Source organism: Schistocerca piceifrons, chromosome 7 (genome assembly GCF_021461385.2).
Source record: "Schistocerca piceifrons isolate TAMUIC-IGC-003096 chromosome 7, iqSchPice1.1, whole genome shotgun sequence".
Lineage (NCBI taxonomy): Eukaryota > Metazoa > Arthropoda > Insecta > Orthoptera > Acrididae > Schistocerca > Schistocerca piceifrons.
In genome coordinates this window covers 93985805-94011122 of record NC_060144.1, presented here as the reverse complement: position 1 = coordinate 94011122, position 25318 = coordinate 93985805, and the positions used below count along the sequence as shown (strand labels likewise).

At 50.1% G+C, this 25318-nt stretch overlaps 14 non-coding genes across 14 annotated transcripts; all 14 read left to right on the top strand.

The window, feature by feature from the left end:
* Window positions 1-139: 139 nt before the first annotated feature.
* Window positions 140-223, top strand: Trnal-uaa. Its single transcript has one exon. It is a non-coding gene; the product is annotated as a tRNA-Leu (tRNA).
* A 1788-nt stretch (window positions 224-2011) lies between these two features.
* On the top strand, window positions 2012-2095 carry Trnal-uaa. Its single transcript has one exon. It is a non-coding gene; the product is annotated as a tRNA-Leu (tRNA).
* A 1788-nt stretch (window positions 2096-3883) lies between these two features.
* Trnal-uaa lies at window positions 3884-3967 on the top strand. The gene has a single exon. It is a non-coding gene; the product is annotated as a tRNA-Leu (tRNA).
* A 1788-nt stretch (window positions 3968-5755) lies between these two features.
* On the top strand, window positions 5756-5839 carry Trnal-uaa. Its single transcript has one exon. It is a non-coding gene; the product is annotated as a tRNA-Leu (tRNA).
* Window positions 5840-7627: 1788 nt separating this feature from the next.
* On the top strand, window positions 7628-7711 carry Trnal-uaa. Its single transcript has one exon. It is a non-coding gene; the product is annotated as a tRNA-Leu (tRNA).
* A 1788-nt stretch (window positions 7712-9499) lies between these two features.
* On the top strand, window positions 9500-9583 carry Trnal-uaa. Its single transcript has one exon. It is a non-coding gene; the product is annotated as a tRNA-Leu (tRNA).
* A 1788-nt stretch (window positions 9584-11371) lies between these two features.
* On the top strand, window positions 11372-11455 carry Trnal-uaa. The gene has a single exon. It is a non-coding gene; the product is annotated as a tRNA-Leu (tRNA).
* A 1788-nt stretch (window positions 11456-13243) lies between these two features.
* Trnal-uaa lies at window positions 13244-13327 on the top strand. The gene has a single exon. It is a non-coding gene; the product is annotated as a tRNA-Leu (tRNA).
* Window positions 13328-15115: 1788 nt separating this feature from the next.
* On the top strand, window positions 15116-15199 carry Trnal-uaa. The gene has a single exon. It is a non-coding gene; the product is annotated as a tRNA-Leu (tRNA).
* Window positions 15200-16987: 1788 nt separating this feature from the next.
* Window positions 16988-17071, top strand: Trnal-uaa. The gene has a single exon. It is a non-coding gene; the product is annotated as a tRNA-Leu (tRNA).
* Window positions 17072-18859: 1788 nt separating this feature from the next.
* Window positions 18860-18943, top strand: Trnal-uaa. Its single transcript has one exon. It is a non-coding gene; the product is annotated as a tRNA-Leu (tRNA).
* Window positions 18944-20731: 1788 nt separating this feature from the next.
* Trnal-uaa lies at window positions 20732-20815 on the top strand. The gene has a single exon. It is a non-coding gene; the product is annotated as a tRNA-Leu (tRNA).
* Window positions 20816-22603: 1788 nt separating this feature from the next.
* Window positions 22604-22687, top strand: Trnal-uaa. Its single transcript has one exon. It is a non-coding gene; the product is annotated as a tRNA-Leu (tRNA).
* A 1788-nt stretch (window positions 22688-24475) lies between these two features.
* On the top strand, window positions 24476-24559 carry Trnal-uaa. Its single transcript has one exon. It is a non-coding gene; the product is annotated as a tRNA-Leu (tRNA).
* Window positions 24560-25318: the final 759 nt, after the last annotated feature.

Genomic DNA, 25318 nt, shown 5'->3' with positions numbered 1-25318 from the left:
CTACGCCACGTCTGACATAGCGTCTTAAATTTTCTAAAACTGACATAATTCCATCCTACCGAAAAAAGAAACAGATTTCGCAGTGAGGTTCTTTGAGATATTGCTAGAGATGGAAGTCTCTGGAGCTCTTGCCTCGCACGTCAGATTGGCCGAGCGGTCTAAGGCGCCAGATTTAAGCTCTGGTTCCCATAAGGGAGCGTGGGTTCGAACCCCACATCTGACAATGCATTTTAAACATTCTGAAACTAACATACTCCCGTGATCTTACAGAACAAGTAAATTATGCAGAAACACGCGAAGCAGATTTTACTAGAGACGACAGTGACAGACCGAGCGGTCGAAAAGAAATAGCGGAACATACTTTTCCCGCGTCGAGGTTTAGCTCTTCTTACGGACGTTTCCGTTGTTGTTGTGCTGTGGCTCTGGGTTCCAAGCGACAGCGAGAAAACCTCAACAGCAACGCATACGTGTTTAAAGGAATCGTAAGGCCTTAATAAAGATAGATGAAACGGTGGCTCAGGTGCTGGAGATGTGAAGCGGCCGTATTGCGTGGGCAGTAAGCTCACTAAGTTAGTGTGTCATGCTAACAACGGGAAGGCTATGGGTTAGATCCCACCAAGGGCTATTTCATATTGCTTCCCTAAAAGGCAGCGCGAGAGACTGCCAGGCAAATCCCAAGTGATCTGTACAAGGACTAAGATGTCCGCACGTCTGGAAACGTTCTCGTCGACTTGTGTGCCACGCTGACGACACGGGTTCTCGTCCGATCACCGAAGTTAAGCAGCGTTTTTGCGTGCTTAGTACACGGCTCGGTGGCTAACTAGGAAGTCTACGTGCTGTTGGATTCTTTAATTTTGCCTTTTCCCTTAGTTTTCGGTGTTGCTGCGCGGTAATGATACGGTCCAGCACGCTGACCCCTCTCTTGCCTCTCGGGACCCAAATTCGCGAACCTGCGGCCACAGTCAAATGAAAGGGTCCGTTGCGCGTTTGTCGAGTCGGTCTCTCCCAGTCGTTTCTAGCGCCTGTCCTCTACATATACGCCCATTTGCAAGCGTCAGCTTTCGCGTCAGCCGAGCAAAGTCGGGACAAGTCGACACATGGGGACACACGATGCTGTGAATCGCAATCCGCACTAGCCTACGCGGAGCTGGACGAGGGGCGAAGGAAAACCATTCGTAACACGACAGTTTGGAAATTCGACGATCGCGAGCGTTGGAAACACTCTCCTGAGTAAAGAAGACAACTTGCGTGCGGTGTCCGGGCTTCGAACCCGGATCAGCTACTTGGGAAGCAACCATGCTGACCGACACACCACCACCGCCTTCTGCTACGCGCTGCTTGCTCCGTGATGTGTCGCCTTCCCTAATGGCGCCAGAGGCCGAAGGCAATCTCGCTGTAGGCGCTCAACGCCGAGTGGAAGGCGAGCACATCTGAACCCGTTTTCCTGGTGCTGCTAGGGCCATATACTGAAACTGAGCGCAGAACTAACTTTTACTGAAGAATCTGCCCTTTAATGCACATCAGGGCGAACACGAAATTTCTAATATGAAGTACTCACTGACGATCCAAAGACGCTTCAGTATGTATGCGTCGGTACCACCGGGGCAGTGCCGAAGTATTGTAAAGTGAAGGTCGACAGTTTGAGCCTCACAGGAAGTATTTCATTGGCTTCCCACGAGAGCGTTATGCACAGCGTGGCTGTTGCTAGGAAACGGCCTTATTTGCCGTTGGCTAATATCTAGTTTTCTTTGCATCAATGTGAAAATGTTCCTATTACTAAATACAGTTTTGCTAGTTACAGTTCAAACTAGAAACGACGGAAGAAAGCGGTCCAACGCGCCACATTCGTTCCCGAAGGGGAGGGTGCATTTCCTACGCCACGTCTGACATAGCGTCTTAAATTTTCTAAAACTGACATAATTCCATCCTACCGAAAAAAGAAACAGATTTCGCAGTGAGGTTCTTTGAGATATTGCTAGAGATGGAAGTCTCTGGAGCTCTTGCCTCGCACGTCAGATTGGCCGAGCGGTCTAAGGCGCCAGATTTAAGCTCTGGTTCCCATAAGGGAGCGTGGGTTCGAACCCCACATCTGACAATGCATTTTAAACATTCTGAAACTAACATACTCCCGTGATCTTACAGAACAAGTAAATTATGCAGAAACACGCGAAGCAGATTTTACTAGAGACGACAGTGACAGACCGAGCGGTCGAAAAGAAATAGCGGAACATACTTTTCCCGCGTCGAGGTTTAGCTCTTCTTACGGACGTTTCCGTTGTTGTTGTGCTGTGGCTCTGGGTTCCAAGCGACAGCGAGAAAACCTCAACAGCAACGCATACGTGTTTAAAGGAATCGTAAGGCCTTAATAAAGATAGATGAAACGGTGGCTCAGGTGCTGGAGATGTGAAGCGGCCGTATTGCGTGGGCAGTAAGCTCACTAAGTTAGTGTGTCATGCTAACAACGGGAAGGCTATGGGTTAGATCCCACCAAGGGCTATTTCATATTGCTTCCCTAAAAGGCAGCGCGAGAGACTGCCAGGCAAATCCCAAGTGATCTGTACAAGGACTAAGATGTCCGCACGTCTGGAAACGTTCTCGTCGACTTGTGTGCCACGCTGACGACACGGGTTCTCGTCCGATCACCGAAGTTAAGCAGCGTTTTTGCGTGCTTAGTACACGGCTCGGTGGCTAACTAGGAAGTCTACGTGCTGTTGGATTCTTTAATTTTGCCTTTTCCCTTAGTTTTCGGTGTTGCTGCGCGGTAATGATACGGTCCAGCACGCTGACCCCTCTCTTGCCTCTCGGGACCCAAATTCGCGAACCTGCGGCCACAGTCAAATGAAAGGGTCCGTTGCGCGTTTGTCGAGTCGGTCTCTCCCAGTCGTTTCTAGCGCCTGTCCTCTACATATACGCCCATTTGCAAGCGTCAGCTTTCGCGTCAGCCGAGCAAAGTCGGGACAAGTCGACACATGGGGACACACGATGCTGTGAATCGCAATCCGCACTAGCCTACGCGGAGCTGGACGAGGGGCGAAGGAAAACCATTCGTAACACGACAGTTTGGAAATTCGACGATCGCGAGCGTTGGAAACACTCTCCTGAGTAAAGAAGACAACTTGCGTGCGGTGTCCGGGCTTCGAACCCGGATCAGCTACTTGGGAAGCAACCATGCTGACCGACACACCACCACCGCCTTCTGCTACGCGCTGCTTGCTCCGTGATGTGTCGCCTTCCCTAATGGCGCCAGAGGCCGAAGGCAATCTCGCTGTAGGCGCTCAACGCCGAGTGGAAGGCGAGCACATCTGAACCCGTTTTCCTGGTGCTGCTAGGGCCATATACTGAAACTGAGCGCAGAACTAACTTTTACTGAAGAATCTGCCCTTTAATGCACATCAGGGCGAACACGAAATTTCTAATATGAAGTACTCACTGACGATCCAAAGACGCTTCAGTATGTATGCGTCGGTACCACCGGGGCAGTGCCGAAGTATTGTAAAGTGAAGGTCGACAGTTTGAGCCTCACAGGAAGTATTTCATTGGCTTCCCACGAGAGCGTTATGCACAGCGTGGCTGTTGCTAGGAAACGGCCTTATTTGCCGTTGGCTAATATCTAGTTTTCTTTGCATCAATGTGAAAATGTTCCTATTACTAAATACAGTTTTGCTAGTTACAGTTCAAACTAGAAACGACGGAAGAAAGCGGTCCAACGCGCCACATTCGTTCCCGAAGGGGAGGGTGCATTTCCTACGCCACGTCTGACATAGCGTCTTAAATTTTCTAAAACTGACATAATTCCATCCTACCGAAAAAAGAAACAGATTTCGCAGTGAGGTTCTTTGAGATATTGCTAGAGATGGAAGTCTCTGGAGCTCTTGCCTCGCACGTCAGATTGGCCGAGCGGTCTAAGGCGCCAGATTTAAGCTCTGGTTCCCATAAGGGAGCGTGGGTTCGAACCCCACATCTGACAATGCATTTTAAACATTCTGAAACTAACATACTCCCGTGATCTTACAGAACAAGTAAATTATGCAGAAACACGCGAAGCAGATTTTACTAGAGACGACAGTGACAGACCGAGCGGTCGAAAAGAAATAGCGGAACATACTTTTCCCGCGTCGAGGTTTAGCTCTTCTTACGGACGTTTCCGTTGTTGTTGTGCTGTGGCTCTGGGTTCCAAGCGACAGCGAGAAAACCTCAACAGCAACGCATACGTGTTTAAAGGAATCGTAAGGCCTTAATAAAGATAGATGAAACGGTGGCTCAGGTGCTGGAGATGTGAAGCGGCCGTATTGCGTGGGCAGTAAGCTCACTAAGTTAGTGTGTCATGCTAACAACGGGAAGGCTATGGGTTAGATCCCACCAAGGGCTATTTCATATTGCTTCCCTAAAAGGCAGCGCGAGAGACTGCCAGGCAAATCCCAAGTGATCTGTACAAGGACTAAGATGTCCGCACGTCTGGAAACGTTCTCGCCGACTTGTGTGCCACGCTGACGACACGGGTTCTCGTCCGATCACCGAAGTTAAGCAGCGTTTTTGCGTGCTTAGTACACGGCTCGGTGGCTAACTAGGAAGTCTACGTGCTGTTGGATTCTTTAATTTTGCCTTTTCCCTTAGTTTTCGGTGTTGCTGCGCGGTAATGATACGGTCCAGCACGCTGACCCCTCTCTTGCCTCTCGGGACCCAAATTCGCGAACCTGCGGCCACAGTCAAATGAAAGGGTCCGTTGCGCGTTTGTCGAGTCGGTCTCTCCCAGTCGTTTCTAGCGCCTGTCCTCTACATATACGCCCATTTGCAAGCGTCAGCTTTCGCGTCAGCCGAGCAAAGTCGGGACAAGTCGACACATGGGGACACACGATGCTGTGAATCGCAATCCGCACTAGCCTACGCGGAGCTGGACGAGGGGCGAAGGAAAACCATTCGTAACACGACAGTTTGGAAATTCGACGATCGCGAGCGTTGGAAACACTCTCCTGAGTAAAGAAGACAACTTGCGTGCGGTGTCCGGGCTTCGAACCCGGATCAGCTACTTGGGAAGCAACCATGCTGACCGACACACCACCACCGCCTTCTGCTACGCGCTGCTTGCTCCGTGATGTGTCGCCTTCCCTCCTGGCGCCAGAGGCCGAAGGCAATCTCGCTGTAGGCGCTCAACGCCGAGTGGAAGGCGAGCACATCTGAACCCGTTTTCCTGGTGCTGCTAGGGCCATATACTGAAACTGAGCGCAGAACTAACTTTTACTGAAGAATCTGCCCTTTAATGCACATCAGGGCGAACACGAAATTTCTAATATGAAGTACTCACTGACGATCCAAAGACGCTTCAGTATGTATGCGTCGGTACCACCGGGGCAGTGCCGAAGTATTGTAAAGTGAAGGTCGACAGTTTGAGCCTCACAGGAAGTATTTCATTGGCTTCCCACGAGAGCGTTATGCACAGCGTGGCTGTTGCTAGGAAACGGCCTTATTTGCCGTTGGCTAATATCTAGTTTTCTTTGCATCAATGTGAAAATGTTCCTATTACTAAATACAGTTTTGCTAGTTACAGTTCAAACTAGAAACGACGGAAGAAAGCGGTCCAACGCGCCACATTCGTTCCCGAAGGGGAGGGTGCATTTCCTACGCCACGTCTGACATAGCGTCTTAAATTTTCTAAAACTGACATAATTCCATCCTACCGAAAAAAGAAACAGATTTCGCAGTGAGGTTCTTTGAGATATTGCTAGAGATGGAAGTCTCTGGAGCTCTTGCCTCGCACGTCAGATTGGCCGAGCGGTCTAAGGCGCCAGATTTAAGCTCTGGTTCCCATAAGGGAGCGTGGGTTCGAACCCCACATCTGACAATGCATTTTAAACATTCTGAAACTAACATACTCCCGTGATCTTACAGAACAAGTAAATTATGCAGAAACACGCGAAGCAGATTTTACTAGAGACGACAGTGACAGACCGAGCGGTCGAAAAGAAATAGCGGAACATACTTTTCCCGCGTCGAGGTTTAGCTCTTCTTACGGACGTTTCCGTTGTTGTTGTGCTGTGGCTCTGGGTTCCAAGCGACAGCGAGAAAACCTCAACAGCAACGCATACGTGTTTAAAGGAATCGTAAGGCCTTAATAAAGATAGATGAAACGGTGGCTCAGGTGCTGGAGATGTGAAGCGGCCGTATTGCGTGGGCAGTAAGCTCACTAAGTTAGTGTGTCATGCTAACAACGGGAAGGCTATGGGTTAGATCCCACCAAGGGCTATTTCATATTGCTTCCCTAAAAGGCAGCGCGAGAGACTGCCAGGCAAATCCCAAGTGATCTGTACAAGGACTAAGATGTCCGCACGTCTGGAAACGTTCTCGCCGACTTGTGTGCCACGCTGACGACACGGGTTCTCGTCCGATCACCGAAGTTAAGCAGCGTTTTTGCGTGCTTAGTACACGGCTCGGTGGCTAACTAGGAAGTCTACGTGCTGTTGGATTCTTTAATTTTGCCTTTTCCCTTAGTTTTCGGTGTTGCTGCGCGGTAATGATACGGTCCAGCACGCTGACCCCTCTCTTGCCTCTCGGGACCCAAATTCGCGAACCTGCGGCCACAGTCAAATGAAAGGGTCCGTTGCGCGTTTGTCGAGTCGGTCTCTCCCAGTCGTTTCTAGCGCCTGTCCTCTACATATACGCCCATTTGCAAGCGTCAGCTTTCGCGTCAGCCGAGCAAAGTCGGGACAAGTCGACACATGGGGACACACGATGCTGTGAATCGCAATCCGCACTAGCCTACGCGGAGCTGGACGAGGGGCGAAGGAAAACCATTCGTAACACGACAGTTTGGAAATTCGACGATCGCGAGCGTTGGAAACACTCTCCTGAGTAAAGAAGACAACTTGCGTGCGGTGTCCGGGCTTCGAACCCGGATCAGCTACTTGGGAAGCAACCATGCTGACCGACACACCACCACCGCCTTCTGCTACGCGCTGCTTGCTCCGTGATGTGTCGCCTTCCCTCCTGGCGCCAGAGGCCGAAGGCAATCTCGCTGTAGGCGCTCAACGCCGAGTGGAAGGCGAGCACATCTGAACCCGTTTTCCTGGTGCTGCTAGGGCCATATACTGAAACTGAGCGCAGAACTAACTTTTACTGAAGAATCTGCCCTTTAATGCACATCAGGGCGAACACGAAATTTCTAATATGAAGTACTCACTGACGATCCAAAGACGCTTCAGTATGTATGCGTCGGTACCACCGGGGCAGTGCCGAAGTATTGTAAAGTGAAGGTCGACAGTTTGAGCCTCACAGGAAGTATTTCATTGGCTTCCCACGAGAGCGTTATGCACAGCGTGGCTGTTGCTAGGAAACGGCCTTATTTGCCGTTGGCTAATATCTAGTTTTCTTTGCATCAATGTGAAAATGTTCCTATTACTAAATACAGTTTTGCTAGTTACAGTTCAAACTAGAAACGACGGAAGAAAGCGGTCCAACGCGCCACATTCGTTCCCGAAGGGGAGGGTGCATTTCCTACGCCACGTCTGACATAGCGTCTTAAATTTTCTAAAACTGACATAATTCCATCCTACCGAAAAAAGAAACAGATTTCGCAGTGAGGTTCTTTGAGATATTGCTAGAGATGGAAGTCTCTGGAGCTCTTGCCTCGCACGTCAGATTGGCCGAGCGGTCTAAGGCGCCAGATTTAAGCTCTGGTTCCCATAAGGGAGCGTGGGTTCGAACCCCACATCTGACAATGCATTTTAAACATTCTGAAACTAACATACTCCCGTGATCTTACAGAACAAGTAAATTATGCAGAAACACGCGAAGCAGATTTTACTAGAGACGACAGTGACAGACCGAGCGGTCGAAAAGAAATAGCGGAACATACTTTTCCCGCGTCGAGGTTTAGCTCTTCTTACGGACGTTTCCGTTGTTGTTGTGCTGTGGCTCTGGGTTCCAAGCGACAGCGAGAAAACCTCAACAGCAACGCATACGTGTTTAAAGGAATCGTAAGGCCTTAATAAAGATAGATGAAACGGTGGCTCAGGTGCTGGAGATGTGAAGCGGCCGTATTGCGTGGGCAGTAAGCTCACTAAGTTAGTGTGTCATGCTAACAACGGGAAGGCTATGGGTTAGATCCCACCAAGGGCTATTTCATATTGCTTCCCTAAAAGGCAGCGCGAGAGACTGCCAGGCAAATCCCAAGTGATCTGTACAAGGACTAAGATGTCCGCACGTCTGGAAACGTTCTCGCCGACTTGTGTGCCACGCTGACGACACGGGTTCTCGTCCGATCACCGAAGTTAAGCAGCGTTTTTGCGTGCTTAGTACACGGCTCGGTGGCTAACTAGGAAGTCTACGTGCTGTTGGATTCTTTAATTTTGCCTTTTCCCTTAGTTTTCGGTGTTGCTGCGCGGTAATGATACGGTCCAGCACGCTGACCCCTCTCTTGCCTCTCGGGACCCAAATTCGCGAACCTGCGGCCACAGTCAAATGAAAGGGTCCGTTGCGCGTTTGTCGAGTCGGTCTCTCCCAGTCGTTTCTAGCGCCTGTCCTCTACATATACGCCCATTTGCAAGCGTCAGCTTTCGCGTCAGCCGAGCAAAGTCGGGACAAGTCGACACATGGGGACACACGATGCTGTGAATCGCAATCCGCACTAGCCTACGCGGAGCTGGACGAGGGGCGAAGGAAAACCATTCGTAACACGACAGTTTGGAAATTCGACGATCGCGAGCGTTGGAAACACTCTCCTGAGTAAAGAAGACAACTTGCGTGCGGTGTCCGGGCTTCGAACCCGGATCAGCTACTTGGGAAGCAACCATGCTGACCGACACACCACCACCGCCTTCTGCTACGCGCTGCTTGCTCCGTGATGTGTCGCCTTCCCTCCTGGCGCCAGAGGCCGAAGGCAATCTCGCTGTAGGCGCTCAACGCCGAGTGGAAGGCGAGCACATCTGAACCCGTTTTCCTGGTGCTGCTAGGGCCATATACTGAAACTGAGCGCAGAACTAACTTTTACTGAAGAATCTGCCCTTTAATGCACATCAGGGCGAACACGAAATTTCTAATATGAAGTACTCACTGACGATCCAAAGACGCTTCAGTATGTATGCGTCGGTACCACCGGGGCAGTGCCGAAGTATTGTAAAGTGAAGGTCGACAGTTTGAGCCTCACAGGAAGTATTTCATTGGCTTCCCACGAGAGCGTTATGCACAGCGTGGCTGTTGCTAGGAAACGGCCTTATTTGCCGTTGGCTAATATCTAGTTTTCTTTGCATCAATGTGAAAATGTTCCTATTACTAAATACAGTTTTGCTAGTTACAGTTCAAACTAGAAACGACGGAAGAAAGCGGTCCAACGCGCCACATTCGTTCCCGAAGGGGAGGGTGCATTTCCTACGCCACGTCTGACATAGCGTCTTAAATTTTCTAAAACTGACATAATTCCATCCTACCGAAAAAAGAAACAGATTTCGCAGTGAGGTTCTTTGAGATATTGCTAGAGATGGAAGTCTCTGGAGCTCTTGCCTCGCACGTCAGATTGGCCGAGCGGTCTAAGGCGCCAGATTTAAGCTCTGGTTCCCATAAGGGAGCGTGGGTTCGAACCCCACATCTGACAATGCATTTTAAACATTCTGAAACTAACATACTCCCGTGATCTTACAGAACAAGTAAATTATGCAGAAACACGCGAAGCAGATTTTACTAGAGACGACAGTGACAGACCGAGCGGTCGAAAAGAAATAGCGGAACATACTTTTCCCGCGTCGAGGTTTAGCTCTTCTTACGGACGTTTCCGTTGTTGTTGTGCTGTGGCTCTGGGTTCCAAGCGACAGCGAGAAAACCTCAACAGCAACGCATACGTGTTTAAAGGAATCGTAAGGCCTTAATAAAGATAGATGAAACGGTGGCTCAGGTGCTGGAGATGTGAAGCGGCCGTATTGCGTGGGCAGTAAGCTCACTAAGTTAGTGTGTCATGCTAACAACGGGAAGGCTATGGGTTAGATCCCACCAAGGGCTATTTCATATTGCTTCCCTAAAAGGCAGCGCGAGAGACTGCCAGGCAAATCCCAAGTGATCTGTACAAGGACTAAGATGTCCGCACGTCTGGAAACGTTCTCGCCGACTTGTGTGCCACGCTGACGACACGGGTTCTCGTCCGATCACCGAAGTTAAGCAGCGTTTTTGCGTGCTTAGTACACGGCTCGGTGGCTAACTAGGAAGTCTACGTGCTGTTGGATTCTTTAATTTTGCCTTTTCCCTTAGTTTTCGGTGTTGCTGCGCGGTAATGATACGGTCCAGCACGCTGACCCCTCTCTTGCCTCTCGGGACCCAAATTCGCGAACCTGCGGCCACAGTCAAATGAAAGGGTCCGTTGCGCGTTTGTCGAGTCGGTCTCTCCCAGTCGTTTCTAGCGCCTGTCCTCTACATATACGCCCATTTGCAAGCGTCAGCTTTCGCGTCAGCCGAGCAAAGTCGGGACAAGTCGACACATGGGGACACACGATGCTGTGAATCGCAATCCGCACTAGCCTACGCGGAGCTGGACGAGGGGTGAAGGAAAACCATTCGTAACACGACAGTTTGGAAATTCGACGATCGCGAGCGTTGGAAACACTCTCCTGAGTAAAGAAGACAACTTGCGTGCGGTGTCCGGGCTTCGAACCCGGATCAGCTACTTGGGAAGCAACCATGCTGACCGACACACCACGACCGCCTTCTGCTACGCGCTGCTTGCTCCGTGATGTGTCGCCTTCCCTAATGGCGCCAGAGGCCGAAGGCAATCTCGCTGTAGGCGCTCAACGCCGAGTGGAAGGCGAGCACATCTGAACCCGTTTTCCTGGTGCTGCTAGGGCCATATACTGAAACTGAGCGCAGAACTAACTTTTACTGAAGAATCTGCCCTTTAATGCACATCAGGGCGAACACGAAATTTCTAATATGAAGTACTCACTGACGATCCAAAGACGCTTCAGTATGTATGCGTCGGTACCACCGGGGCAGTGCCGAAGTATTGTAAAGTGAAGGTCGACAGTTTGAGCCTCACAGGAAGTATTTCATTGGCTTCCCACGAGAGCGTTATGCACAGCGTGGCTGTTGCTAGGAAACGGCCTTATTTGCCGTTGGCTAATATCTAGTTTTCTTTGCATCAATGTGAAAATGTTCCTATTACTAAATACAGTTTTGCTAGTTACAGTTCAAACTAGAAACGACGGAAGAAAGCGGTCCAACGCGCCACATTCGTTCCCGAAGGGGAGGGTGCATTTCCTACGCCACGTCTGACATAGCGTCTTAAATTTTCTAAAACTGACATAATTCCATCCTACCGAAAAAAGAAACAGATTTCGCAGTGAGGTTCTTTGAGATATTGCTAGAGATGGAAGTCTCTGGAGCTCTTGCCTCGCACGTCAGATTGGCCGAGCGGTCTAAGGCGCCAGATTTAAGCTCTGGTTCCCATAAGGGAGCGTGGGTTCGAACCCCACATCTGACAATGCATTTTAAACATTCTGAAACTAACATACTCCCGTGATCTTACAGAACAAGTAAATTATGCAGAAACACGCGAAGCAGATTTTACTAGAGACGACAGTGACAGACCGAGCGGTCGAAAAGAAATAGCGGAACATACTTTTCCCGCGTCGAGGTTTAGCTCTTCTTACGGACGTTTCCGTTGTTGTTGTGCTGTGGCTCTGGGTTCCAAGCGACAGCGAGAAAACCTCAACAGCAACGCATACGTGTTTAAAGGAATCGTAAGGCCTTAATAAAGATAGATGAAACGGTGGCTCAGGTGCTGGAGATGTGAAGCGGCCGTATTGCGTGGGCAGTAAGCTCACTAAGTTAGTGTGTCATGCTAACAACGGGAAGGCTATGGGTTAGATCCCACCAAGGGCTATTTCATATTGCTTCCCTAAAAGGCAGCGCGAGAGACTGCCAGGCAAATCCCAAGTGATCTGTACAAGGACTAAGATGTCCGCACGTCTGGAAACGTTCTCGCCGACTTGTGTGCCACGCTGACGACACGGGTTCTCGTCCGATCACCGAAGTTAAGCAGCGTTTTTGCGTGCTTAGTACACGGCTCGGTGGCTAACTAGGAAGTCTACGTGCTGTTGGATTCTTTAATTTTGCCTTTTCCCTTAGTTTTCGGTGTTGCTGCGCGGTAATGATACGGTCCAGCACGCTGACCCCTCTCTTGCCTCTCGGGACCCAAATTCGCGAACCTGCGGCCACAGTCAAATGAAAGGGTCCGTTGCGCGTTTGTCGAGTCGGTCTCTCCCAGTCGTTTCTAGCGCCTGTCCTCTACATATACGCCCATTTGCAAGCGTCAGCTTTCGCGTCAGCCGAGCAAAGTCGGGACAAGTCGACACATGGGGACACACGATGCTGTGAATCGCAATCCGCACTAGCCTACGCGGAGCTGGACGAGGGGCGAAGGAAAACCATTCGTAACACGACAGTTTGGAAATTCGACGATCGCGAGCGTTGGAAACACTCTCCTGAGTAAAGAAGACAACTTGCGTGCGGTGTCCGGGCTTCGAACCCGGATCAGCTACTTGGGAAGCAACCATGCTGACCGACACACCACCACCGCCTTCTGCTACGCGCTGCTTGCTCCGTGATGTGTCGCCTTCCCTAATGGCGCCAGAGGCCGAAGGCAATCTCGCTGTAGGCGCTCAACGCCGAGTGGAAGGCGAGCACATCTGAACCCGTTTTCCTGGTGCTGCTAGGGCCATATACTGAAACTGAGCGCAGAACTAACTTTTACTGAAGAATCTGCCCTTTAATGCACATCAGGGCGAACACGAAATTTCTAATATGAAGTACTCACTGACGATCCAAAGACGCTTCAGTATGTATGCGTCGGTACCACCGGGGCAGTGCCGAAGTATTGTAAAGTGAAGGTCGACAGTTTGAGCCTCACAGGAAGTATTTCATTGGCTTCCCACGAGAGCGTTATGCACAGCGTGGCTGTTGCTAGGAAACGGCCTTATTTGCCGTTGGCTAATATCTAGTTTTCTTTGCATCAATGTGAAAATGTTCCTATTACTAAATACAGTTTTGCTAGTTACAGTTCAAACTAGAAACGACGGAAGAAAGCGGTCCAACGCGCCACATTCGTTCCCGAAGGGGAGGGTGCATTTCCTACGCCACGTCTGACATAGCGTCTTAAATTTTCTAAAACTGACATAATTCCATCCTACCGAAAAAAGAAACAGATTTCGCAGTGAGGTTCTTTGAGATATTGCTAGAGATGGAAGTCTCTGGAGCTCTTGCCTCGCACGTCAGATTGGCCGAGCGGTCTAAGGCGCCAGATTTAAGCTCTGGTTCCCATAAGGGAGCGTGGGTTCGAACCCCACATCTGACAATGCATTTTAAACATTCTGAAACTAACATACTCCCGTGATCTTACAGAACAAGTAAATTATGCAGAAACACGCGAAGCAGATTTTACTAGAGACGACAGTGACAGACCGAGCGGTCGAAAAGAAATAGCGGAACATACTTTTCCCGCGTCGAGGTTTAGCTCTTCTTACGGACGTTTCCGTTGTTGTTGTGCTGTGGCTCTGGGTTCCAAGCGACAGCGAGAAAACCTCAACAGCAACGCATACGTGTTTAAAGGAATCGTAAGGCCTTAATAAAGATAGATGAAACGGTGGCTCAGGTGCTGGAGATGTGAAGCGGCCGTATTGCGTGGGCAGTAAGCTCACTAAGTTAGTGTGTCATGCTAACAACGGGAAGGCTATGGGTTAGATCCCACCAAGGGCTATTTCATATTGCTTCCCTAAAAGGCAGCGCGAGAGACTGCCAGGCAAATCCCAAGTGATCTGTACAAGGACTAAGATGTCCGCACGTCTGGAAACGTTCTCGCCGACTTGTGTGCCACGCTGACGACACGGGTTCTCGTCCGATCACCGAAGTTAAGCAGCGTTTTTGCGTGCTTAGTACACGGCTCGGTGGCTAACTAGGAAGTCTACGTGCTGTTGGATTCTTTAATTTTGCCTTTTCCCTTAGTTTTCGGTGTTGCTGCGCGGTAATGGTACGGTCCAGCACGCTGACCCCTCTCTTGCCTCTCGGGACCCAAATTCGCGAACCTGCGGCCACAGTCAAATGAAAGGGTCCGTTGCGCGTTTGTCGAGTCGGTCTCTCCCAGTCGTTTCTAGCGCCTGTCCTCTACATATACGCCCATTTGCAAGCGTCAGCTTTCGCGTCAGCCGAGCAAAGTCGGGACAAGTCGACACATGGGGACACACGATGCTGTGAATCGCAATCCGCACTAGCCTACGCGGAGCTGGACGAGGGGCGAAGGAAAACCATTCGTAACACGACAGTTTGGAAATTCGACGATCGCGAGCGTTGGAAACACTCTCCTGAGTAAAGAAGACAACTTGCGTGCGGTGTCCGGGCTTCGAACCCGGATCAGCTACTTGGGAAGCAACCATGCTGACCGACACACCACCACCGCCTTCTGCTACGCGCTGCTTGCTCCGTGATGTGTCGCCTTCCCTAATGGCGCCAGAGGCCGAAGGCAATCTCGCTGTAGGCGCTCAACGCCGAGTGGAAGGCGAGCACATCTGAACCCGTTTTCCTGGTGCTGCTAGGGCCATATACTGAAACTGAGCGCAGAACTAACTTTTACTGAAGAATCTGCCCTTTAATGCACATCAGGGCGAACACGAAATTTCTAATATGAAGTACTCACTGACGATCCAAAGACGCTTCAGTATGTATGCGTCGGTACCACCGGGGCAGTGCCGAAGTATTGTAAAGTGAAGGTCGACAGTTTGAGCCTCACAGGAAGTATTTCATTGGCTTCCCACGAGAGCGTTATGCACAGCGTGGCTGTTGCTAGGAAACGGCCTTATTTGCCGTTGGCTAATATCTAGTTTTCTTTGCATCAATGTGAAAATGTTCCTATTACTAAATACAGTTTTGCTAGTTACAGTTCAAACTAGAAACGACGGAAGAAAGCGGTCCAACGCGCCACATTCGTTCCCGAAGGGGAGGGTGCATTTCCTACGCCACGTCTGACATAGCGTCTTAAATTTTCTAAAACTGACATAATTCCATCCTACCGAAAAAAGAAACAGATTTCGCAGTGAGGTTCTTTGAGATATTGCTAGAGATGGAAGTCTCTGGAGCTCTTGCCTCCCACGTCAGATTGGCCGAGCGGTCTAAGGCGCCAGATTTAAGCTCTGGTTCCCATAAGGGAGCGTGGGTTCGAACCCCACATCTGACAATGCATTTTAAACATTCTGAAACTAACATACTCCCGTGATCTTACAGAACAAGTAAATTATGCAGAAACACGCGAAGCAGATTTTACTAGAGACGACAGTGACAGACCGAGCGGTCGAAAAGAAATAGCGGAACATACTTTTCCCGCGTCGAGGTTTAGCTCTTCTTACGGACGTTTCCGTTGTTGTTGTGCTGTGGCTCTGGGTTCCAAGCGACAGCGAGAAAACCTCAACAGCAACGCATACGTGTTTAAAGGAATCGTAAGGCCTTAATAAAGATAGATGAAACGGTGGCTCAGGTGCTGGAGATGTGAAGCGGCCGTATTGCGTGGGCAGTAAGCTCACTAAGTTAGTGTGTCATGCTAACAACGGGAAGGCTATGGGTTAGATCCCACCAAGGGCTATTTCATATTGCTTCCCTAAAAGGCAGCGCGAGAGACTGCCAGGCAAATCCCAAGTGATCTGTACAAGGACTAAGATGTCCGCACGTCTGGAAACGTTCTCGCCGACTTGTGTGCCACGCTGACGACACGGGTTCTCGTCCGATCACCGAAGTTAAGCAGCGTTTTTGCGTGCTTAGTACACGGCTCGGTGGCTAACTAGGAAGTCTACGTGCTGTTGGATTCTTTAATTTTGCCTTTTCCCTTAGTTTTCGGTGTTGCTGCGCGGTAATGGTACGGTCCAGCACGCTGACCCCTCTCTTGCCTCTCGGGACCCAAATTCGCGAACCTGCGGCCACAGTCAAATGAAAGGGTCCGTTGCGCGTTTGTCGAGTCGGTCTCTCCCAGTCGTTTCTAGCGCCTGTCCTCTACATATACGCCCATTTGCAAGCGTCAGCTTTCGCGTCAGCCGAGCAAAGTCGGGACAAGTCGACACATGGGGACACACGATGCTGTGAATCGCAATCCGCACTAGCCTACGCGGAGCTGGACGAGGGGCGAAGGAAAACCATTCGTAACACGACAGTTTGGAAATTCGACGATCGCGAGCGTTGGAAACACTCTCCTGAGTAAAGAAGACAACTTGCGTGCGGTGTCCGGGCTTCGAACCCGGATCAGCTACTTGGGAAGCAACCATGCTGACCGACACACCACCACCGCCTTCTGCTACGCGCTGCTTGCTCCGTGATGTGTCGCCTTCCCTAATGGCGCCAGAGGCCGAAGGCAATCTCGCTGTAGGCGCTCAACGCCGAGTGGAAGGCGAGCACATCTGAACCCGTTTTCCTGGTGCTGCTAGGGCCATATACTGAAACTGAGCGCAGAACTAACTTTTACTGAAGAATCTGCCCTTTAATGCACATCAGGGCGAACACGAAATTTCTAATATGAAGTACTCACTGACGATCCAAAGACGCTTCAGTATGTATGCGTCGGTACCACCGGGGCAGTGCCGAAGTATTGTAAAGTGAAGGTCGACAGTTTGAGCCTCACAGGAAGTATTTCATTGGCTTCCCACGAGAGCGTTATGCACAGCGTGGCTGTTGCTAGGAAACGGCCTTATTTGCCGTTGGCTAATATCTAGTTTTCTTTGCATCAATGTGAAAATGTTCCTATTACTAAATACAGTTTTGCTAGTTACAGTTCAAACTAGAAACGACGGAAGAAAGCGGTCCAACGCGCCACATTCGTTCCCGAAGGGGAGGGTGCATTTCCTACGCCACGTCTGACATAGCGTCTTAAATTTTCTAAAACTGACATAATTCCATCCTACCGAAAAAAGAAACAGATTTCGCAGTGAGGTTCTTTGAGATATTGCTAGAGATGGAAGTCTCTGGAGCTCTTGCCTCGCACGTCAGATTGGCCGAGCGGTCTAAGGCGCCAGATTTAAGCTCTGGTTCCCATAAGGGAGCGTGGGTTCGAACCCCACATCTGACAATGCATTTTAAACATTCTGAAACTAACATACTCCCGTGATCTTACAGAACAAGTAAATTATGCAGAAACACGCGAAGCAGATTTTACTAGAGACGACAGTGACAGACCGAGCGGTCGAAAAGAAATAGCGGAACATACTTTTCCCGCGTCGAGGTTTAGCTCTTCTTACGGACGTTTCCGTTGTTGTTGTGCTGTGGCTCTGGGTTCCAAGCGACAGCGAGAAAACCTCAACAGCAACGCATACGTGTTTAAAGGAATCGTAAGGCCTTAATAAAGATAGATGAAACGGTGGCTCAGGTGCTGGAGATGTGAAGCGGCCGTATTGCGTGGGCAGTAAGCTCACTAAGTTAGTGTGTCATGCTAACAACGGGAAGGCTATGGGTTAGATCCCACCAAGGGCTATTTCATATTGCTTCCCTAAAAGGCAGCGCGAGAGACTGCCAGGCAAATCCCAAGTGATCTGTACAAGGACTAAGATGTCCGCACGTCTGGAAACGTTCTCGCCGACTTGTGTGCCACGCTGACGACACGGGTTCTCGTCCGATCACCGAAGTTAAGCAGCGTTTTTGCGTGCTTAGTACACGGCTCGGTGGCTAACTAGGAAGTCTACGTGCTGTTGGATTCTTTAATTTTGCCTTTTCCCTTAGTTTTCGGTGTTGCTGCGCGGTAATGGTACGGTCCAGCACGCTGACCCCTCTCTTGCCTCTCGGGACCCAAATTCGCGAACCTGCGGCCACAGTCAAATGAAAGGGTCCGTTGCGCGTTTGTCGAGTCGGTCTCTCCCAGTCGTTTCTAGCGCCTGTCCTCTACATATACGCCCATTTGCAAGCGTCAGCTTTCGCGTCAGCCGAGCAAAGTCGGGACAAGTCGACACATGGGGACACACGATGCTGTGAATCGCAATCCGCACTAGCCTACGCGGAGCTGGACGAGGGGCGAAGGAAAACCATTCGTAACACGACAGTTTGGAAATTCGACGATCGCGAGCGTTGGAAACACTCTCCTGAGTAAAGAAGACAACTTGCGTGCGGTGTCCGGGCTTCGAACCCGGATCAGCTACTTGGGAAGCAACCATGCTGACCGACACACCACCACCGCCTTCTGCTACGCGCTGCTTGCTCCGTGATGTGTCGCCTTCCCTAATGGCGCCAGAGGCCGAAGGCAATCTCGCTGTAGGCGCTCAACGCCGAGTGGAAGGCGAGCACATCTGAACCCGTTTTCCTGGTGCTGCTAGGGCCATATACTGAAACTGAGCGCAGAACTAACTTTTACTGAAGAATCTGCCCTTTAATGCACATCAGGGCGAACACGAAATTTCTAATATGAAGTACTCACTGACGATCCAAAGACGCTTCAGTATGTATGCGTCGGTACCACCGGGGCAGTGCCGAAGTATTGTAAAGTGAAGGTCGACAGTTTGAGCCTCACAGGAAGTATTTCATTGGCTTCCCACGAGAGCGTTATGCACAGCGTGGCTGTTGCTAGGAAACGGCCTTATTTGCCGTTGGCTAATATCTAGTTTTCTTTGCATCAATGTGAAAATGTTCCTATTACTAAATACAGTTTTGCTAGTTACAGTTCAAACTAGAAACGACGGAAGAAAGCGGTCCAACGCGCCACATTCGTTCCCGAAGGGGAGGGTGCATTTCCTACGCCACGTCTGACATAGCGTCTTAAATTTTCTAAAACTGACATAATTCCATCCTACCGAAAAAAGAAACAGATTTCGCAGTGAGGTTCTTTGAGATATTGCTAGAGATGGAAGTCTCTGGAGCTCTTGCCTCGCACGTCAGATTGGCCGAGCGGTCTAAGGCGCCAGATTTAAGCTCTGGTTCCCATAAGGGAGCGTGGGTTCGAACCCCACATCTGACAATGCATTTTAAACATTCTGAAACTAACATACTCCCGTGATCTTACAGAACAAGTAAATTATGCAGAAACACGCGAAGCAGATTTTACTAGAGACGACAGTGACAGACCGAGCGGTCGAAAAGAAATAGCGGAACATACTTTTCCCGCGTCGAGGTTTAGCTCTTCTTACGGACGTTTCCGTTGTTGTTGTGCTGTGGCTCTGGGTTCCAAGCGACAGCGAGAAAACCTCAACAGCAACGCATACGTGTTTAAAGGAATCGTAAGGCCTTAATAAAGATAGATGAAACGGTGGCTCAGGTGCTGGAGATGTGAAGCGGCCGTATTGCGTGGGCAGTAAGCTCACTAAGTTAGTGTGTCATGCTAACAACGGGAAGGCTATGGGTTAGATCCCACCAAGGGCTATTTCATATTGCTTCCCTAAAAGGCAGCGCGAGAGACTGCCAGGCAAATCCCAAGTGATCTGTACAAGGACTAAGATGTCCGCACGTCTGGAAACGTTCTCGCCGACTTGTGTGCCACGCTGACGACACGGGTTCTCGTCCGATCACCGAAGTTAAGCAGCGTTTTTGCGTGCTTAGTACACGGCTCGGTGGCTAACTAGGAAGTCTACGTGCTGTTGGATTCTTTAATTTTGCCTTTTCCCTTAGTTTTCGGTGTTGCTGCGCGGTAATGGTACGGTCCAGCACGCTGACCCCTCTCTTGCCTCTCGGGACCCAAATTCGCGAACCTGCGGCCACAGTCAAATGAAAGGGTCCGTTGCGCGTTTGTCGAGTCGGTCTCTCCCAGTCGTTTCTAGCGCCTGTCCTCTACATATACGCCCATTTGCAAGCGTCAGCTTTCGCGTCAGCCGAGCAAAGTCGGGACAAGTCGACACATGGGGACACACGATGCTGTGAATCGCAATCCGCACTAGCCTACGCGGAGCTGGACGAGGGGCGAAGGAAAACCATTCGTAACACGACAGTTTGGAAATTCGACGATCGCGAGCGTTGGAAACACTCTCCTGAGTAAAGAAGACAACTTGCGTGCGGTGTCCGGGCTTCGAACCCGGATCAGCTACTTGGGAAGCAACCATGCTGACCGACACACCACCACCGCCTTCTGCTACGCGCTGCTTGCTCCGTGATGTGTCGCCTTCCCTAATGGCGCCAGAGGCCGAAGGCAATCTCGCTGTAGGCGCTCAACGCCGAGTGGAAGGCGAGCACATCTGAACCCGTTTTCCTGGTGCTGCTAGGGCCATATACTGAAACTGAGCGCAGAACTAACTTTTACTGAAGAATCTGCCCTTTAATGCACATCAGGGCGAACACGAAATTTCTAATATGAAGTACTCACTGACGATCCAAAGACGCTTCAGTATGTATGCGTCGGTACCACCGGGGCAGTGCCGAAGTATTGTAAAGTGAAGGTCGACAGTTTGAGCCTCACAGGAAGTATTTCATTGGCTTCCCACGAGAGCGTTATGCACAGCGTGGCTGTTGCTAGGAAACGGCCTTATTTGCCGTTGGCTAATATCTAGTTTTCTTTGCATCAATGTGAAAATGTTCCTATTACTAAATACAGTTTTGCTAGTTACAGTTCAAACTAGAAACGACGGAAGAAAGCGGTCCAACGCGCCACATTCGTTCCCGAAGGGGAGGGTGCATTTCCTACGCCACGTCTGACATAGCGTCTTAAATTTTCTAAAACTGACATAATTCCATCCTACCGAAAAAAGAAACAGATTTCGCAGTGAGGTTCTTTGAGATATTGCTAGAGATGGAAGTCTCTGGAGCTCTTGCCTCGCACGTCAGATTGGCCGAGCGGTCTAAGGCGCCAGATTTAAGCTCTGGTTCCCATAAGGGAGCGTGGGTTCGAACCCCACATCTGACAATGCATTTTAAACATTCTGAAACTAACATACTCCCGTGATCTTACAGAACAAGTAAATTATGCAGAAACACGCGAAGCAGATTTTACTAGAGACGACAGTGACAGACCGAGCGGTCGAAAAGAAATAGCGGAACATACTTTTCCCGCGTCGAGGTTTAGCTCTTCTTACGGACGTTTCCGTTGTTGTTGTGCTGTGGCTCTGGGTTCCAAGCGACAGCGAGAAAACCTCAACAGCAACGCATACGTGTTTAAAGGAATCGTAAGGCCTTAATAAAGATAGATGAAACGGTGGCTCAGGTGCTGGAGATGTGAAGCGGCCGTATTGCGTGGGCAGTAAGCTCACTAAGTTAGTGTGTCATGCTAACAACGGGAAGGCTATGGGTTAGATCCCACCAAGGGCTATTTCATATTGCTTCCCTAAAAGGCAGCGCGAGAGACTGCCAGGCAAATCCCAAGTGATCTGTACAAGGACTAAGATGTCCGCACGTCTGGAAACGTTCTCGCCGACTTGTGTGCCACGCTGACGACACGGGTTCTCGTCCGATCACCGAAGTTAAGCAGCGTTTTTGCGTGCTTAGTACACGGCTCGGTGGCTAACTAGGAAGTCTACGTGCTGTTGGATTCTTTAATTTTGCCTTTTCCCTTAGTTTTCGGTGTTGCTGCGCGGTAATGGTACGGTCCAGCACGCTGACCCCTCTCTTGCCTCTCGGGACCCAAATTCGCGAACCTGCGGCCACAGTCAAATGAAAGGGTCCGTTGCGCGTTTGTCGAGTCGGTCTCTCCCAGTCGTTTCTAGCGCCTGTCCTCTACATATACGCCCATTTGCAAGCGTCAGCTTTCGCGTCAGCCGAGCAAAGTCGGGACAAGTCGACACATGGGGACACACGATGCTGTGAATCGCAATCCGCACTAGCCTACGCGGAGCTGGACGAGGGGCGAAGGAAAACCATTCGTAACACGACAGTTTGGAAATTCGACGATCGCGAGCGTTGGAAACACTCTCCTGAGTAAAGAAGACAACTTGCGTGCGGTGTCCGGGCTTCGAACCCGGATCAGCTACTTGGGAAGCAACCATGCTGACCGACACACCACCACCGCCTTCTGCTACGCGCTGCTTGCTCCGTGATGTGTCGCCTTCCCTAATGGCGCCAGAGGCCGAAGGCAATCTCGCTGTAGGCGCTCAACGCCGAGTGGAAGGCGAGCACATCTGAACCCGTTTTCCTGGTGCTGCTAGGGCCATATACTGAAACTGAGCGCAGAACTAACTTTTACTGAAGAATCTGCCCTTTAATGCACATCAGGGCGAACACGAAATTTCTAATATGAAGTACTCACTGACGATCCAAAGACGCTTCAGTATGTATGCGTCGGTACCACCGGGGCGGTGCCGAAGTATTGTAAAGTGAAGGTCGACAGTTTGAGCCTCACAGGAAGTATTTCATTGGCTTCCCACGAGAGCGTTATGCACAGCGTGGCTGTTGCTAGGAAACGGCCTTATTTGCCGTTGGCTAATATCTAGTTTTCTTTGCATCAATGTGAAAATGTTCCTATTACTAAATACAGTTTTGCTAGTTACAGTTCAAACTAGAAACGACGGAAGAAAGCGGTCCAACGCGCCACATTCGTTCCCGAAGGGGAGGGTGCATTTCCTACGCCACTTCTGACATAGCGTCTTAAATTTTCTAAAACTGACATAATTCCATCCTACCGAAAAAAGAAACAGATTTCGCAGTGAGGTTCTTTGAGATATTGCTAGAGATGGAAGTCTCTGGAGCTCTTGCCTCGCACGTCAGATTGGCCGAGCGGTCTAAGGCGCCAGATTTAAGCTCTGGTTCCCATAAGGGAGCGTGGGTTCGAACCCCACATCTGACAATGCATTTTAAACATTCTGAAACTAACATACTCCCGTGATCTTACAGAACAAGTAAATTATGCAGAAACACGCGAAGCAGATTTTACTAGAGACGACAGTGACAGACCGAGCGGTCGAAAAGAAATAGCGGAACATACTTTTCCCGCGTCGAGGTTTAGCTCTTCTTACGGACGTTTCCGTTGTTGTTGTGCTGTGGCTCTGGGTTCCAAGCGACAGCGAGAAAACCTCAACAGCAACGCATACGTGTTTAAAGGAATCGTAAGGCCTTAATAAAGATAGATGAAACGGTGGCTCAGGTGCTGGAGATGTGAAGCGGCCGTATTGCGTGGGCAGTAAGCTCACTAAGTTAGTGTGTCATGCTAACAACGGGAAGGCTATGGGTTAGATCCCACCAAGGGCTATTTCATATTGCTTCCCTAAAAGGCAGCGCGAGAGACTGCCAGGCAAATCCCAAGTGATCTGTACAAGGACTAAGATGTCCGCACGTCTGGAAACGTTCTCGCCGACTTGTGTGCCACGCTGACGACACGGGTTCTCGTCCGATCACCGAAGTTAAGCAGCGTTTTTGCGTGCTTAGTACACGGCTCGGTGGCTAACTAGGAAGTCTACGTGCTGTTGGATTCTTTAATTTTGCCTTTTCCCTTAGTTTTCGGTGTTGCTGCGCGGTAATGGTACGGTCCAGCACGCTGACCCCTCTCTTGCCTCTCGGGACCCAAATTCGCGAACCTGCGGCCACAGTCAAATGAAAGGGTCCGTTGCGCGTTTGTCGAGTCGGTCTCTCCCAGTCGTTTCTAGCGCCTGTCCTCTACATATACGCCCATTTGCAAGCGTCAGCTTTCGCGTCAGCCGAGCAAAGTCGGGACAAGTCGACACATGGGGACACACGATGCTGTGAATCGCAATCCGCACTAGCCTACGCGGAGCTGGACGAGGGGCGAAGGAAAACCATTCGTAACACGACAGTTTGGAAATTCGACGATCGCGAGCGTTGGAAACACTCTCCTGAGTAAAGAAGACAACTTGCGTGCGGTGTCCGGGCTTCGAACCCGGATCAGCTACTTGGGAAGCAACCATGCTGACCGACACACCACCACCGCCTTCTGCTACGCGCTGCTTGCTCCGTGATGTGTCGCCTTCCCTAATGGCGCCAGAGGCCGAAGGCAATCTCGCTGTAGGCGCTCAACGCCGAGTGGAAGGCGAGCACATCTGAACCCGTTTTCCTGGTGCTGCTAGGGCCATATACTGAAACTGAGCGCAGAACTAACTTTTACTGAAGAATCTGCCCTTTAATGCACATCAGGGTGAACACGAAATTTCTAATATGAAGTACTCACTGACGATCCAAAGACGCTTCAGTATGTATGCGTCGGTACCACCGGGGCAGTGCCGAAGTATTGTAAAGTGAAGGTCGACAGTTTGAGCCTCACAGGAAGTATTTCATTGGCTTCCCACGAGAGCGTTATGCACAGGGTGGCTGTTGCTAGGAAACGGCCTTATTTGCCGTTGGCTAATATCTAGTTTTCTTTGCATCAATGTGAAAATGTTCCTATTACTAAATACAGTTTTGCTAGTTACAGTTCAAACTAGAAACGACGGAAGAAAGCGGTCCAACGCGCCACATTCGTTCCCGAAGGGGAGGGTGCATTTCCTACGCCACGTCTGACATAGCGTCTTAAATTTTCTAAAACTGACATAATTCCATCCTACCGAAAAAAGAAACAGATTTCGCAGTGAGGTTCTTTGAGATATTGCTAGAGATGGAAGTCTCTGGAGCTCTTGCCTCGCACGTCAGATTGGCCGAGCGGTCTAAGGCGCCAGATTTAAGCTCTGGTTCCCATAAGGGAGCGTGGGTTCGAACCCCACATCTGACAATGCATTTTAAACATTCTGAAACTAACATACTCCCGTGATCTTACAGAACAAGTAAATTATGCAGAAACACGCGAAGCAGATTTTACTAGAGACGATAGTGACAGACCGAGCGGTCGAAAAGAAATAGCGGAACATACTTTTCCCGCGTCGAGGTTTAGCTCTTCTTACGGACGTTTCCGTTGTTGTTGTGCTGTGGCTCTGGGTTCCAAGCGACAGCGAGAAAACCTCAACAGCAACGCATACGTGTTTAAAGGAATCGTAAGGCCTTAATAAAGATAGATGAAACGGTGGCTCAGGTGCTGGAGATGTGAAGCGGCCGTATTGCGTGGGCAGTAAGCTCACTAAGTTAGTGTGTCATGCTAACAACGGGAAGGCTATGGGTTAGATCCCACCAAGGGCTATTTCATATTGCTTCCCTAAAAGGCAGCGCGAGAGACTGCCAGGCAAATCCCAAGTGATCTGTACAAGGACTAAGATGTCCGCACGTCTGGAAACGTTCTCGCCGACTTGTGTGCCACGCTGACGACACGGGTTCTCGTCCGATCACCGAAGTTAAGCAGCGTTTTTGCGTGCTTAGTACACGGCTCGGTGGCTAACTAGGAAGTCTGCGTGCTGTTGGATTCTTTAATTTTGCCTTTTCCCTTAGTTTTCGGTGTTGCTGCGCGGTAATGATACGGTTCAGCACGCTGACCCCTCTCTTGCCTCTCGGGACCCAAATTCGCGAACCTGCGGCCACAGTCAAATGAAAGGGTCCGTTG